At 39.0% G+C, this 17873-nt stretch overlaps 1 long non-coding RNA gene across 5 annotated transcripts; it reads right to left on the bottom strand.

Moving 5' to 3' along the window:
- Positions 1-4162: 4162 nt before the first annotated feature.
- LOC130717942 (uncharacterized) lies at positions 4163-7625 on the bottom strand. Of its 5 annotated transcripts, XR_009012493.1 has the most exons (8): positions 7486-7625; positions 7325-7378; positions 6845-6902; positions 6689-6756; positions 6402-6473; positions 6051-6174; positions 5284-5317; positions 4163-4584 (listed from the first exon to the last, which is right to left on the bottom strand). It is a non-coding gene; the product is annotated as an uncharacterized LOC130717942 (long non-coding RNA). The 5 variants fall into 5 exon arrangements; XR_009012494.1 differs by having other exon boundaries at positions 6845-7378; XR_009012496.1 differs by lacking the exon at positions 7486-7625 and having other exon boundaries at positions 4163-4369; positions 4515-4584; positions 6845-7446.
- Between the last annotated feature and the right edge of the window lie 10248 nt (positions 7626-17873).

Here is a 17873-nt window from a genome sequence, read left to right as displayed (position 1 = left end):
CCTGACCACCAAACAGGTCCTTAGGGCCCGTTTGATGGTCAGGATAGGATATGATAGGATATGATATGAGAACAGGATAAGAACAGGATATGATAAGAGCAGGATAGACTCTTATCATATCCTGTGTTTGAGGTGCACATGATAATGACAGGATATGATAAGGAAAAAAGTATCAGATTTATATTTGAATAAAAAATACATTTAAAAATTGATCATTCTATTAAATTTAATTTCTTTACATTTTCATGAATAGTCTATGTTTTAAAATAAATACAATTAATTTAAATTTTATTAATTAGCCTATTTTATTGTTTTGAAGATAGCATATATTTTAAATAAAATTATGCAGTTAACCAATTGGTTTTCATTTAGTCGTGACACGTGATAATTAACAATAAAAGTTAACTAAATTAAGAATATTATTATTTCAAAAGTACTTTATATTTAAATTATAAATTTCGGTCAAGGAGGAGGATCGATATAAAACCGCCTTCGTTGTCCCTTTTGGTCATTATGAATGGAATGTAATGCCACAAGGTTTGAAAAATGCACCTAGTGAATATCAAAACATCATGAATGATATATTCTATCCATACATGGACTTTACCATTGTATATCTAGATGATGTCTTAGTATTCTCAAAAGGCATAGATTAGCATGTTCAACATTTAGAAAAATTTATAGAAATCATTAAGAAAAATGGATTAGTAGTTTCAGCAAAAAAGATGAAAATCTTTGAAACCAAAACTAGATTTTTAGGATATGAAATTCATCAGGGACAAATTACCCCAATACAAAGATCGTTAGAATTCGCCAAAAACTTTCCAAATGAATTAAAAGAGAAAACTCAATTACAGAGATTTCTAGGTTGTGTTAATTATGTAGCAGATTTTATCCCAACATAAGGATAATTTGTGCCCCTTTGTTCAAAAGACTTAGGAAAAACTCTCCGCCATGGTCTGAAGAAATGAGCCATAGTGTTAGAGAAGTCAAAAGATTAGTTCAAAGTCTACCTTGTTTAGGAATACCAGATCCAGATGCTTCATTAATTATAGAAACTGATGCATCAGAATTAGGATATGGTGGGATACTTAAGCAGGTAAAACCTCAGTCTTCAAAAGAACAAATAGTTAGGTACCATTCAGGTATTTGGCACCCAGCTCAACAGAAATATTCCACAGTCAAAAAAGAAATTCTTTCAATAGTCCTATGTGTTCAAAAATTTCAAGATGATGTTTTTAATAAAAGATTTTTGATAAAAACTGATTGCAAAGCAGCACCTTCAGTTTTACAAAAGGATGTTCAAAACCTAGTTTCAAAACACATCTTTGCCAGATGGCAATCTTTACTTTCTTGCTTTGATTTTGAAATAACTCATATTAAAGGAGATAGTAACTCCCTTCCAGATTTTCTAACAAGAGAATTTTTACAGGGTAAACATGAGTGAAAAGCCCAAGTCAAAAGATCAATATGGACCCCCACTGGGTTCATCTTCAACATCCAAAGACAAAACACTTGCAATAACTCCCCTCAAAAGTACTGGAACATCTGCACCAGCCACCCCTTCAAAATCCTCTCAAAGACTTACTACCTCACAAATTGTCAAAACACCTCCTCAAAATCAAAAAGCTCCATTAGTCCCACTGACTAATAAGTATACCGTATTAACTCAACCTTCTTCAAAACCCTCTGTCAAACCTGAACCAACAGAATATGTGGAAAAGCCGGAAGGCTTGTCATCCCTCATCATAGAAAAAGAATATTTCTCCTTATATCCAAAAGAAATAGCTGCCAAGTTATTGCCTCCCAACTTCCAATATGTTCCAGGACATCCCAAAAAGACCCGACTCTTTTATGAGTTCATCCTGGTGGATTCTGACTCAATAGAGGTTACTCATACCCCTGACAAACAAGGGGAGATAGCCTTTTCAAAAATTAAAATCATCAAAGTTCTTTCGGAAAAAGATTGGAATGCCCCTCTTCATTACTTCAAAAACTTTTCTAGACAGTTTGATCCACCTAGTTACAATTACTATGATTACACAGACGCTTGGTACAACGCCCTGTATCTTAGACCCTTTCAACACTCTTGGTTCATATGGTTTCATAAGGGGATTTCGCTGAACTTCCCACAATGGTTCAAAGTCTGGTTTTACCAAGTAGGTTTGGATGAATCCATTTTCCCTGAAGAAGTCAAGCCTCTATTCAAATACTTTGTCCAAAGGACCGACTTCCTCATGGAAGAAAAACTCCTCATGTTCACTGCCTCCCAAGCCATTTCATGGATATTAACTTGGAACTGGAGATCCGTTCAAGTTTTTGATGATACAGAATTATACCAGCTTTATCGAATCTTTAGGATAAAGTGGTGGGCAAAGTTCAATATTTCATTAATACAGCAAACAAAAATTGAAGCCTGGATAAAAACCTATCATCTTACTCAAAAGAGCAAGAAGCAGTTATCCGCTCCCCAGGCTCCAGGTCTCTCTCAAGAAGCCTCATTCCTTCAAGAGAAGTAAAAAATTATGGCCGAATTAGCTTCAGCTAGCTCACCCAAAGAATTTCAACAAAAAATAGACATGATAAGCCAAAAGTCAGGCTCAGATACATCATCAGTCAACAGTCGACACTACCTCCAAGATAATGAGGATGACTGTGAAGGCATCAATTATCATCCGTATGACTAAAGACAAAAGAGTCATCATCAACACTCTTCATCATGGCAGACAAGGAATCTGCTTTTCATTATCAAAGTTTTCATTATTGTAACTAGGGCTACTTTAAATCAAGTCTAGTTACTTTATCATTAACTATAGTTACCTTTTGTAAACCAGAATTACTTTTCGAAAAGTAATCATGGTTAAGTCTTGTTTAAATAGGTAGCCAAGTTAGAGTAGAGGGCATCGGGTTTTTTACCTATCTCTCTCTCTCTATGTTTGTAATCCCTGCAGCTCATCTTTGAATAAAAGCTTTCTTCTGTAAGTACTCTGAGTTTTCAGTTTTATTCATTATTTGCAAAATGTTTTTTAGCTTTCGCAAGTTCATAATTTAAATATAAAGTACTTTTGAAATTAATAATAATTTATAAGTAGTTTTAAATAATAGGAGATGAAAATAGAAAATTAATCTATTACTATTAAAAATTTAATATTTGTAATCAATGGTTTTCACTTAGTTGCGACACGTGATAAACAATAAAAATTAACCAAATTAAAAATATTATTATTTCAAAAATACTTTATGTTTAAATTATTATATAAGTAGATAAATAATTTTTTAATAATAGGAGATGAAAATATTAAATTAGTCTATTATTATTAATAAACCAATATTTGTAAGTGAGTAGTCTATTTTACTATTTATGAATAATAATTTTATTTTAGTTAAATTAATATTTTTATATTCATTAATTAATATTATTATAAATTATAAATTATATAATATTAAAATAAATTAATTTGAAGTTAGGATACTGAAAGAAAATATATAACTGATATCCTATCCTGTTCTATCCTAGCTCCCCCCTCAGGATAACTTTTACACATGATTGACAGGATAGGATAGGAGACAGGATAGTGTTATCCTATTCTGCTGGCGCAACAAACATCAGATAACAACAGGATATGATTATTATCCTGTCCTATCCTATCCTGTCCTGGTCACCAAACGGGCCCTTAATATAGTCGGTAGTAAGCTATTCAATGAGGATTATATAGGATTGCTGCAAGTGAATAGAAAATGATGAACTTGTGTGAAGTTTAATCAACAATAAACATTTAACAATCTCAAATCCAAACTATGTGAGAATGAGAGGTGAGAGCAAAGTATATGTAGAAAATAAAATTGCATTAGATAAGCCAATAATGAAAAATTTGAGTATTTATATAAATACTCTAGAACAGATGTTGAGGTTGACTTACCGTTTTTTCTAGTTCATTTTCTCAATCATTGAAAATATAAATTCATAACTCCTATCAACCCGAGCGATGCACAGAGATTAAATCATTGATTTCGTTTTGATTTAATCAAAAAATTCTATCAAATGTATTACACAATATGATTAAGAGTAATTATGTAGTTAAGATGAGCAGTCATTGATTTCGTTTTGATTTTGTACATTGCATCTTGTAAAATTCTTAGAAATAGAAAATACAAACAATACTTGCTAAAAAAAATATGAAAGGCTTTAGATGATGCAAGTATATCCATATTTAGACCAGTTCGACACTTTACAACTTCAATTATACACTCCATCACCATGAAACCAGCCATGGAGGTAGCAAAGATCGTAATTAGAGGACATGTCTTCTCTTAGTTATTGCCTCTCATCTTCTTACTACCCATCTCTGTAGAAGTCACTCATTCATGCCTTTTTCATGAAGAAGTATAACAGAACAACCAAAGACATTACATTTCATAAAAAAATGAATTTAAAGTTAAACTTGTAGCAAAGGGAAGTTTTCACACTACAAAAAATCAAATTTCTTAAGACCACCATTTTTGACATTACATACCAACATTCTGAAATTCTGAAATTCTCTTCTCTCCATAAATAAGTTGTCCCATCAACATTGCATTCACACTCTGCAGTTAGAATCAAAGGATCAAGATTGGTAAAGAAAGTGTGATATTTATTGGCATCTACTTCAAAGGTATAATGGTGAAAGTTGAGTATTGAGACCCGTGCGATGCACAGACCCTTAATACGTAATTTTATCTGGTTTTATAACTACTTGAATTTTATATGAGCAACCGACTAAGCATACATTGTTAAATGGCTAAAATAAAGAGCTATGCCAGAATAAGAATAATGCCAAAAATGATATTAAAATATGCATCAAATAGAAGTAGATGCAAAAAACATAAGGGGTGTGATAGCTGAACGTTTAAAGATTTGCAGCTGATCTGTCAGATGAAAGTGTTTGTCTATGTAAAATTGACACCATCCAACGACAATCATGCATTGACATGCCATCTTGCAATCCCAAATCAAATGTCATTCTTGTGTAAGGCCATTTGGTAAGATAATGTCAATTGAAGGAGGCCGGTGAGATAGATGTTCACTCACAATGGAAAGAGATAGATGTTTTAGAACTTGTTCTACTTCTACACTCGGGTAGCTATTCTAAATATTTTTCAACAGACTATAGGAAACCCTGAAATTCAAAGGTGACTTATCAAAAGACAATACATAGACCAAACCATCAAGTCAAGATACACCAATCATCAAGTTCAAAATTCAAACACTTATATTATGGCAGAAATGCATCATATGCATCATACCGGGAGGCACTTGTGGACCTTTGAAGCCCCATACCTGAAGGGAAAAATAAACAAACAATCTCAGAAATGGGAACAAAAACTCTAATAATTAAATTCAATTATATGTACCCAAAAAAATATAAACTTCTTGTTCTGGTATAAGGTAGTTGTTATTCAGGATGTAAATGACTAAAGTAACATGAAAAGCGTTATCACTTGTGAGAGATGACATGATCGTTTTATTGCTATACGACACACCAGAATACCTGAGACCAACACATAATAAACAAACATAGGGCAGAAACATATTGATTCCATAATTCAATGGGAAAGTGAGTGAATGAAATTAGAACCACCCCTTACCCCTTCCAAAGTCAACCAATAAGTGACATCTCATCAATTTATGTATTTTAAACTATCTGTATTAAGAAATTACTTCAGTAAGTCATTTAATTACTGCAATAGTGAAGGCATTCCCACTTAACCTGCATAAAGCAATGCAATGTTTATCTGAAAAGGGTCCGTACTGGTTGGACTTTAGTGGAATTTGCATTATAGTATATGCACTAAATATAAACTGTTTCTTATGAGCAAGTAAGGAGAAAACATGAGTTGAAGTGTTTTTGACTTAAAACACAAAATAAACTCAGAGATACCAACACAATAAATAGAGAAAAAGAAAAACCTAGAACAATCAATAAAGAACATCTGATATATTTATTTTCCATAACACAAATGCATATTGAAAGTAATGAAAAAATGAAAAGATAAAGGAAATAAAGAATTACCCTTGCAGTGCTCTAATTTTCTAAAGGCTCTCTCTGATGGAGTAGGGATTGTTCTTTCACCTTTCATAGCTTCTTTAATCTTATAAGTTGATTGGATATGGAAGCTTCATTCATATTTAGTTCACTGTCAGAAAATTTAATAATAGTCAGCATTAAATGGAACAATTTATAATAAAAGCAACAGAAAATGACACCAACATTAAACATATTGGATAGTATTAGATGACATATAGACAGAGTGATGAAGCGAAAAACAGATCTCAACGCATTCTCAGTTAATAAGGCAGCAAGCTTGCAATAGTTAGAAGTATGAATATTCAGTTGCTTTAAATAGCTTGATGAGAGGAGTACCCCAATGACAGTTCCCTCATAATTCAGAACAGATGGAATATTGGCTTCTTCAGAATCAGTATATATCTGGAACTAAATGAATCAAGATTCAGAGTTTAATAACATAAAAAGGTCACAAGTAATCAAATTGCAAGTATACCAAAGGAGCATGAGCATGCATTGCACTAAACTATTTAAGCTCTTCAAGTTCTCAGAAACAGTAATAATTACTCAAACTATATTTTTTCACACACATGTGAAACTTCATATCCAAACTAATGAGAATTGGCATTAGCCTTGGTGCTTACATGTGGTGAAGACCCAAAAACCCACATCTAAAGTCGAATCCCATAGCACCTGAGGTCTCAGGTTCAAACTGTAAACCAGAATAAAAAAACAAACTCTTAAAATAATTAATTGCAAATCCTTCAGTGCACTGTTTTCCAGCATAAGTCTAAGGTCACCTTCAGTGCAACATCATTGAGTTATAGCTTCTCAAGTGCATCCCGTAGATCAAGACATCTGCCAATAGAACAAAAAGGATATAAGTAACATGATACCAAGCATTAAATATAAGGATTTCAACGTCATAATGATTTGATTATGTTACCAGTGTTGTAGCAACACAGAAAGGATCAAGGACAAGTCTATGACAACATTCCCGAGCAGTCATTAGATAAAGGACATAGAAATTTAGGCATTTGATAACATATAATCTCTTTTCAATCACAAATTACATGCTAAGAAAATCATACAAAGCACATGATAAAACAATAAACATATTCTCGCAAAAAACATATCTTCCAAGGATCTGGAAATTGAAATGCAAGAATGAATAGCAGGGAAAAAAAGGTATCAAAACAGAGAAAAAAACATAGACAAAATAGACAAAATAGCAGGGGAGATCATAGTGCATCATTATCAGGGCCAGCCAAAATCGCTACCAGTAAGACATGAGTGCAAGCACGTCTATCAAGCTGCAACATTTTCCTTCAAATCTGTCCATACAAGAAATCATGACAGCAGCAAAAACAGATGGACATCAGCTCAATCTTGATGTTATACTCAGAATGCACCCTTTAAACAAAGGATTGGTTGCGCCAACCATTCTTTGAAGGAGCAGCTGAAGCCCTTCACCCTTCTTGACAGCCATTGCCACATCATAATTTGAGCGTTATCAAGCACTGATTCCTCCTGCGTTCCCCCTTCATTGAAGATAGAGCGGTTTCGGTGTAGCCAAATTGCCCACGCCATTGCAAACCAAATAACCTGATAAGCCACATTTTGTTTTGTGTTCAGATCAGATCTGGTATGCTGCTGCAAGTGGTAATATTTGAGACCACTACGCCATCACGCTACAACTTGGAAATAATTAACAGAAACATACCAAAATTTGCAGAATCAACATTGAGGGCTCAAGTTCATACCCAAAAAAGTTCCTTTAACAATGTACTAATCATCCACTAAAAGAGAGAAGGTGTGTTAAAGAATTTTTCTTAGCCCAAGTTGAGTTAGAGTTATACTCCAATGCAATTTTTTCTCTTCCCAAGCACTTGAATCTCCCACTTGATCATCACTGCATTTAGACCAAAATACAAATAGCAATTAAGTTAATATGGTATTTTTGTCTCTTTGAAAGAGAGGAAAGAAGACTGGGAGAGGGAACTGGATGAAGAACCAAAGAGAAACTCAATACAATAGAAGAAAGCAAAACTATTGGAACTGAATGAAGAACCCAAGTCTGAGAAATCACACAATCAACGGGGCAATTTATAGCCACATACCTGCATAGGAGAAACAACAGGCAAATACACGCATATTCAAAATAGAGTGTGGGCACCAACCTGTAAAGCAAATTGGACAACTGGTTTTGGCAGCATGAGATGAGATGATGACCACCATATAGGGTTGCAGTCTCGCCGACGAATGAACACGAAACCGTCAATTGAGCAGCGGGTAAGGTTGAAGCTTCAAGAGAGTTGTAGGATGACCTTTCTTCAAGGATCCGAACGTCATACCTGTGCAATTGACGCATACTTTAGGTTTAAAATTGCAATTGAAGCAAGCTATGAGAGTAGGAGGAGGCAATGCTAAGTTGACGATTACAACTAAGCAATTGAACCTGAACGAAGTTGGAGACATCAAAGGCAAAGGGGGACGACATCAAGCTGTGCAAGTGATGATGAACGAAGCTGGAAAAGGAAAAGAACGCCGACGACAGCAAAAGCAAAGGGGGACGACATCATGCTGTGCAAGTGATGAACGACGCAATCCATAGACCAGCAATTGAATTGAATTGAACCTGAACAAACCTAAAGGAGTAGAAGGGGGAGAGGCGCAGAACGTCGGCGGCGTGATGACGACCAATATGGCCGACGTCAAACGGTGCAAAAGATGATGCTCGTGTGTGACAAAATGGGCCATCAACTACATCAGCTTAATAAGACGAAAGCCCAACGTAAGAAAAGGAAACTATAGTTGTCCCAAAAAAAAAATGGCCCGTGAACTGTAACCGAGATTTAGAAATTAAGGGTAGAAGATTGTGATTGTCCACCTTGTGAGGTGTTTTGGTTGAAGCAGCATATTCTTGGTAGGTTACTAGTAGTTGGGCTCGTAATTGGTGTCCTTGTGATTACCCCGTCTTGCGAGACGTTTGAATGGGTTTTGTTTGATAGTTGACATATAGTTGCATTGGGAAATTCATCTTAGACTAACCCTAGGATATTTGACTTGTTATCGTTTGAACGTGTTATCTTGTTTTGATATTATATTATGAACATGCTTGTATAACTTGCTATTGTATGGTGTCATGTTTTCTAGTTGACCCTTGCTTGTTTAATTGTGTGTTATGTGGACGCCTAACGCCAAGATGGAATTCTACGTCGTTGGGGAAGCCTTGTTCGTGATGGACTTTTATTGATGAGTGCCTGATAAGTGCCAATTTTACCTAATTTCGATGAGCAACTTAGGCACTTATCCTTATGAATTGATGAGAAATCTAGATCAAATCCTACTTCTTTTGATTATAACTTATTGATAGGTGAACACTAGGCTAGAATGAGCCAAAGTTTGATTTTAATCTCAACTTTTACTGTAGGATTGAAGATTCAAGGAAAAAAGCAAGTTTTTGGCAAGAAAAAGGTGTTTGAAGGTGTACCGGGCGCCCAACGGCCTGCAGAGGCCGCCCAGCGCTCAAGGCGGTGCCAGAAACCTTCCCCTGAAGTAATCTTACCGCTCAGCGCCCGAAACAGGCCGCCCAGCGCCCTGTACTGCGTTTTTTTAATATAAAAAGCTTCGTTTAAGAATCTGGATAGGAACTTGATCATAACTTCGACCCAACTCAAACAAACACTAGAGAAACAAAGGGAAAGGCTTAGGAGGCTAGAGAAGAAGCTCCGGAGGTCGGATTCGGCGACGAGACATCGCGACGGTTTCGTTTCTTCGTGTTCTTCATCTCTACTTGTAAAGTTATCCATGAAAATGGATAGCCAATCTCTCTTTGTTGGGATTTGATGAAGTTGTATGATACTTATGCTCTCTATGTGATTCTCTTCAATATAAAGCATGTTTGTAGTTGTTGATTTAGTGGTTTTCTCTTGATCTTCGTGCTATATCTTAGATTGATCACTTATGGTATTTTGTTTGATTCGACTTGTGAGCGGAAGCTACAACGTTTGAGTCCGAACTAGAGTTAATCACCTAATAATCCTAATTACTAGACATAGACTTAGGTTTGTGTAAGGCCCGAGTTTTTAAGTTCATGCTAAGTGAATAAACTTCTTATTCACGATTAGGGTTGATGTAATGTGAAGGGAAACCTGAACGAAAGTTTATTAAATGAAATATATTTATGAAGGAGAAAGTTCAGGAAAAGTTCAAGGATTGCATTATGATCGATAAAAGTTATAGCACGAACGTTTTACGCTTAAACCTAGGTCAGAAACCCTAGTATATAGCTAATTTTCACTTTTAGGCACGATGGCAGTTAATTCCAAAAATCTTCAGAGAAATGTTAGAACTTCTCTTTTTCCATATATCACAATCGTTTCGAGGCGAAACTCTAGGATCTACGAACGTCCGATTCCAATCATCGGAAGTTTGCCGAAACCGAATCCCTGGTATTTCAAAACCCTAGAATTTCTCGACAATGAAGACTTTATCTATTCAGAGCTTCAAATGAATATTATACACGCGTACACCTATTTCTCTTGATGATTTCAATCTTTCTTCCGAAGGAAGTTTTCTATTCCGACATTCGATGCAAAAAGCAACTTATCGGGTAAAATAGTTTTATACCGACTATGCATTAGTTGCCAAAAATACAAGGAGACCTCTTTATAGTTTTGGAATTCTTTTACCAAAACATATCTATTAATTCACGGAGAATGACGCCGGAAAAATCAGATTCGCGAAACTTTCATTTTCCCGCGAATTTCCAACCTTTATATATAGCAAAGAATGGAAGAAAAACTCAAATTCTCCTCCATTTTCTCTCTTCAAACCCGCGGCCAAGAACAAGGAAGAAGGAAGAAGAGTTTTTGTTCAAACTTTGCTTGATCGTCGATCAATCAGTTGCTGCTTCAAGGCTTCGAGGTATAGTCGCTAATCCTTACCTCTGATCGCTTTTTCCATAGCTTTTCTGTAGAGTTTTCTGAGCGGATAGTTTATGGGTTTTTGCAAAACTATCCTGAATCTTTCATTTCTGATTCTAAACCTCTTCTATATGTGCCCAAGATCACTTCTGCCGGATTAGATTTTCCGTTATGTCGCCGGAATTCCGCCGGAATCAATTTTAGCCTTAAATACCCATTTTTGGAGTTTTTGAGGTAAAGCTTCAACCTTTAGGCTAAAAACTATCGCCTTAGCTTAGTGTTAGTAGGATTAGTTGTCATAAACGTCGTTGGTGACGTCCCTGCAAAATTTTATTTTTGGGATTTCAGTTTTGAAAATCCTAAGTTAAAAATCATGACCAAAATACCCCTGCGACAGTTTTTGATCCGATAATTTTTCCGAGTTCAGAATACCCTTAGTTACGGCTTATGAAAGCATAGGAACCAAGTTTGATCGAAGAAAAATCGAGCCCCATAATTGTGAAAAGTGGCCGAGCCTATTAGGGGGGAGGAGGAAAATTTCCTTTTCCGAAAACTTGTCTTTTCGCGCTAGATTATCGTACCTTAGAGTATAGATTACTTCGAGTAACCTTAGTAAGTATCGATAGCTTAGTTTCCGATAGATTCTGATAGTATTCTGTGATTTTATTGTAAAGGTGCTTTTGAGGATTTCCTCGAGGACCAACACTTTGAGTGCGAGGAAGCACTAGTTGATCATTCTGGAGAACTTTCAGGTGAGGGCTTCTCACTGAATCTCTAGTTAATGCTTAGGGTCGATGTTTCGACATTGTTTACTGTTTATGCACTGGAATTGTGTGTGATTGGAAAATGTTTTCTGAGGCTTCGGCTGACAATGTAGATGATTCATCTACTGAATGTTTTTGAGATTGACTTACATGCTATGTGCTATGTGGGTAATCTAGGATGTGTGGTGCATGCTTTATATGCTAAGTGCTAAGTGTTAATGTTGAGATTTCTTGATATATGACATGTTGTTGATTGTGATGATTTAAATATGCTTTACACTGAAAATCTGAGATTCTGAATGGTGAGAATAGCGGGCAGGTCATGCCGATTTTATTTTGAGAGTTTTGAGAAAGTTTGATAGGACGAATGAGATTCGGGCCTTGTATAGGGTTTATGGATCGAGACATTCTCTGGAGTCATTTGGGGATTCGAAGATCCCGAGAACTTATAGGATTCGCGATAAGACTAAAGGGATAATTATTTTGTAAAGAAAACTCATAAGACATTAAACAACCTCTAAATCTTTAAGTAATGGTATAAATCTCGAAAGGAGGCTTTGGATGCAAATCATAGTTTTGGAAAACGAGAAGTGTCGTCGGATCCAAGTGTTGAGTCTGTTGTTGATGTACTGTTGGAGCAGCGTTTGTTGATGTGCTGTTGGAGCAGCGTTTGTTGTTGTGCTGTTGGAGCAGCGTTGGTTGTTGTGCTGTTGGAGCAGCTATGTTGTGGGGCTATCCTGGGGATAAGTCCGGGGAACCGTTAGTTCCCGAGTATGTGATACTCTTGTGCTGTTGGAGCAGCTATGTGTGTTGTGAAGTGTGTCTTTTGTCGCAGAATCGACTTTGCCTTAGGGTAAGATTTTAGAGACTTTAATTTACCTAGAACACGTGGCGACGTGTTGAGTGAGGACGGAGACGTTGTTTGACTAATCATCCTGCATTCATGCAACATTAATGGGGTATTAACACAGGACGTACTCTGGACCTCGTCGGATTCCAAAATTGTCATAAGACCCGGATTTCCGTGATAGAGCGTCTGTAGACGTCTCTTGTAGCAGACCGAAATGGCAGACCTACGGGTTACGGCTGATCTGACTACCGTTGTTGTTGGAGTAAGAGGCACGCGGGCCGAAATGGCACCACCGTGGCTGGTGAAGGGCTGATCCGTTGATGTCCATCCGTTCCGGATTGCATATTGGTTGATTGGGTTAACCTGCATACATATCACGCAACATGCATACTGACTTAGTTGATGAGTGTGGTTGCTATTTGATAAACTTACTTGGAACATGCTAATTGTTATTATTGTCGTTATGATTTTGTTGAACATGCAACCCTAGGAATGATATCTCTAGTTACAAGCCTAAGTGGCTATCTATTAATTGTACCTATTGGGTTTATTATCTACATAGTTCTTTAGAGTTGACCCTCGCGTCTTCTGTGTGTGTTTTGGCGGACAACGCCTTTTGTCAGATGAATATTGCGGACTGGTTCACCATGGTCCACCCTTCGGGGGGGATTAGGTATGAGATGATCGATCAGGACGACCCCGGGTCGTGGGTGGTTGACCCCGCGAGCCACCGAGCGACGTATTCAGGGCGCATCATGGAGGACCACGTGGATAGTGGAGGACTCTTGAGGTCAGGAGTGTTGAGGCGATGCTCTATCAGCTTCAACTTGCCACCGGGCGTTCACTGCGGACCAGGATTCGGAGGAGCACCGCCGCCACCGTCATCTTCAGAGGAGGAGGATCTCTCAGAGGAGATTCCAGTGGGAGTGCCTTCGGCAGGGTCTAGTGCACCCACCGTTGCGATCATCGATGATCAGGGTTCGGGCCCTAAGCCCGTGAGTCCAGCATCGGAGCGCACTGCGGTTGCGAGGGGAGGACAGATAGGGTTAGTAGACTTGGTCGTTCTGGATTCTGATTCAGACGACGATCATGCTAGCACATAGTTTTGAGTGTTGGTATGAGCTCCTCGAGTTAGGATTAGTGTAGGAGTAGAGTTTTAGCTCTGACAGTCTTGCTTCATTTGTTACTTAGGGGACAGGGTAGATCCGCCTATAGCTTTTTGTGTGGTTTCCTTACGGGAATCACAGAGAGTTGGTTGGACTTAGGAAGTCTTATTTTCAGGCCATTGGGTCAGCTGATTCTCAGTTTTGAGGGATGGTGTTGCGGGCACTTCACCCTTTTCATTTGGATTGTATATATTGCCTACGGGCGTTGCACTTTTCTTTCCGTCACTGGAGGTTACTCGTGACGAGGTTGTTACTTACAGCGGGGGCTGTTTATATATTGTATATTAGTTCTATTGCTTTTCGCTTTTGGGTTTTATTTAATTCAGTCTTGTCTTAGTTATTATCGAAAAAAAATATTTCACGTTTTTCCGCATTAAGTTTACTTTTGGTTACTAAAGTGACGCCACCGAAATCGGGGTGTCACATTGTGGTATCAGAGCACGGTCGAGTCTTTCGGGAGTTGTTGGGGAATAGGTCTTCTGTGCTAGGTTGTGTGACTCTGCAAAGAGTGAAAATTGATTGTCTGCAAGCGATTTTTCGCTTAAAAATTGATTGAAGTTATTGCTTACTCATATTGTATAGTGATGCTAGATGCTATCTTATGATAAGTACTGACTGTTTGCTTCCTTTAACAGAATATGGTGAATACTAACCAGCTAGCTGAGATGATGGCCACTATGGCCCAAGCGGTAACAGCGCAGGCCCAAGCGGTAACAGCGCAGGCAAACGATAATGCCATGAGGCGTGCTACTGAAGAAGCACGTGAACAACATCAGCGCCAGAGGGAAGTCACTCTGGACCAGAACAAAGGCCTCAATGACTTCAGGAGGCAAAACCCACCTAAGTTCTCTGGTGGTACTGATCCAGACAAAGCAGATCTCTGGATTCAGGAGATAGAGAAGATATTCGGCGTACTGCAAACTGTTGAGGGTGCCAAGGTGGGCATGGCGACTTATCTTCTGCTAGGAGATGCTGAGTACTGGTGGAAGGGCACCAGGGGAATCATGGAAGCCAACCATGAAGAGATCAACTGGAACTCGTTCCGGACCGCGTTCTTGGAAAAGTATTTTCCGACAAGTGCCCGGGATGAGAGGGAGGCGCAGTTTTTGACACTCCGTCAGGGAGGTATGTCTGTACCGGAATTTGCTTCGAAGCTGGAGTCTTTGGCAAAGCATTTCCAATTCTTTAATGATCATGTTGACGAGCGCTACATGTGCAAGCGCTTCGTGAATGGACTGAGACCCGATATTGAGGACTCAGTGAGGCCACTGGGAATCATGCGATTCCAATCATTGGTGGAGAAAGCCACGGAAGTGGAGCTGATGAAGAACCGGAGGTTGAACCAGGCTGGAACTGGAGGGCCGATGAGGTCGGGCTCTCAGAATAATCAGAACAGGGGAAGGTTTCAGAACAGGAGGCCGTATCAGCGTCCTGCTGGTAGAGGGTTTGCATCAGGATCTTACAGGCCCATGGTGGGTGCTGCTGGTGGTTCAGGAGGTCAGACTCAGAACCGGGAACTGATTTGCTTCAAGTGCGGGAAGTCAGGGCATTATGCTCGTGATTGTCCCGACACGAGGCCTCAATGTTACAACTGTAATAAACTGGGGCATACTGCGGCACAGTGTAAGGTACCAAAGGCGGAACCAACCGTCAACACAGCTCGAGGGAAGCGTCCTGCTGCGAAGGCGAGAGTCTACACCATGGATGGTGAGGATGCTGAGGGAGTCGATGGACTGATTAGAGGCGACTGCGGGATTGACGGTAATCTTCTATCCGTACTTTTTGATTCCGGTGCAACGCATTCTTTTATCTCTAGAGAGTGTGCGATTAGATTAAGACTTCCTATTACTGCTTTGAGCTTCGATCTGATAGTTGCTACTCCTGCCAAGACTTTACTTGCTAATTCAGCATGCATGTATTGTCCGATAACATACAACAATAGGATCTACCATGCTAACCTAGTATGCCTAACTCTTAAGAACCTAGATGTTATCCTAGGAATGGATTGGTTGTCCCGCTATCATTGTCTTTTGGACTGCAACCGAAAGAGAGTGGTATTCCCTGATTCGGATCTTTCCGAGTATCTATCTGCCAATCACATCAGCGTCGCTTTGAACGAGGGATCTCAGGAGTATTCTGTTTTGCTAAGCTTGGAGAGCAAAGGGAACCCAGAAGTTGGCAGTATTCCAGTGGTGAAAGAATTCACGGATGTTTTTCCTGGCGATGTACCTGGATTGCCGCCTGTGCGCGACATTGAGTTTGCTATAGACATCGTACCGGGAACAGGGCCGATTTCGATTGCACCATATCGTATGGCACCTGCGGAGCTAGTGGAACTGAAGTCCCAACTCGAAGATCTTTTGTCGAAGGGATTCATACGACCAAGCGTTTCACCTTGGGGAGCGCCAGTCTTATTGGTGAAGAAGAAGGACGGGAAGTCGAGATTATGTGTCGACTACCGACAATTGAACAAGGTAACCGTCAAGAATAGGTATCCGTTACCTAGGATTGATGATTTGATGGATCAACTACGAGGAGCTACAATATTCTCGAAGATCGACCTGAAGTCGGGTTATCATCAAATCAGGGTCAAGACCGAGGATATCCAGAAGACGACATTCAGAACCCGTTATGGACACTATGAGTACTTAGTGATGCCATTTGGGGTGACAAATGCACCAGCAATATTCATGGCTTACATGAATATGACTTTCCATACATTTTTGGATCGATTCGTCGTGGTGTTTATCGACGATATTCTGATCTATTCAAAGAATGCTGAAGACCATGAGGAGCACTTGCGACAAGTTTTACAAGTGCTGAGGGAGAAGGAGTTGTATGCCAATCCTTCTAAGTGCGAATTTTGGCTCAAAGAGGTAAAATTCTTAGGCCATGTGATCTCTAAGGAGGGGATAGCTGTGGATCCAGCAAAGGTAGAGACCGTATTGTCGTGGGAACGGCCGAAGACAGTGACGGAGATCAGAAGTTTTGTCGGTTTGGCGGGATACTATCGTCGTTTCATCGAGAACTTCGCGAAGATAGTTGGACCTTTGACTCAACTGACGAGGAAGGACCAACCTTTTGCATGGACTGAAGCGTGCGAAACTAGTTTTCAGACGATGAAGGAACGGTTGACGACGTCACCTGTACTCGTCTTACCGCAACCGGAGGAACCTTATGAGGTATACTGTGATGCTTCGCATCAAGGTTTGGGATGTGTGCTGATGCAACATCGGAAGGTGGTTGCTTATGCTTCAAGACAACTGAAGGTGCATGAGAAGAATTATCCGACTCATGACTTGGAACTAGCTGCAATCGTATTTGCGCTGAAGATTTGGAGACATCACTTATATGGATGCAATTTCACCATATTTAGTGATCATAAGAGTTTGAAGTATTTGTTTGAGCAGAAGGAGCTGAACATGAGACAGCGTCGGTGGATGGAATTTCTCAAAGATTACGAGTTCACTCTGCAATATCATCCTGGAAAGGCGAATGTTGTTGCTGATGCCTTGAGCAGGAAGATGCACATCTCGTCGATGATGGTGAAGGAGTTGCAGCTGTTAGAGCAATTTCGAGATTTGAGCTTGGATGTGAAATTATCCGAGGGAGAGCTGAAGTTTGGGATGATTAGAATTACCAATGGATTGATGGAAGAAATCTGAGACCAACAGTTACAAGATGAGTTTCTGCTCGGGAAAAGGAATTTGGTAAGTCAAGGTAAGGACCCAGAATTCAAGGTGGGAAGTGACAATATCCTACGGTGCAAGGATAGGGTTTGTGTACCTAACAACCCTGACTTGAGAAGATTGATTATGGATGAAGGTCACAAGAGCAAGTTAAGCATTCATCCTGGAATGAAGAAGATGTACCAGGACTTGAAGGTGAATTTTTGGTGGCCAGGAATGAAAAGACAAGTGGCTGAGTATGTAGCTGCATGTCTGACATGTCAGAAGGCGAAGGTGGAGCATCAGAAGTCTTCAGGTATGCTACAAAGCTTGGATGTGCCAGAATGGAAATGGGATAGCATATCGATGGATTTCGTAGTGGCTTTGCCAAGAACTCAGAAGGGATACGATTCTATTTGGGTAATCGTGGATCGATTGACTAAGTCGGCTCAT

The sequence above is a fragment of the Lotus japonicus genome, chromosome 5 (genome assembly GCF_012489685.1).
Source record: "Lotus japonicus ecotype B-129 chromosome 5, LjGifu_v1.2".
In the NCBI taxonomy this organism is placed as follows: Eukaryota; Viridiplantae; Streptophyta; class Magnoliopsida; order Fabales; family Fabaceae; genus Lotus; species Lotus japonicus.
This window is presented reverse-complemented; position numbering and strand designations above follow the sequence as displayed.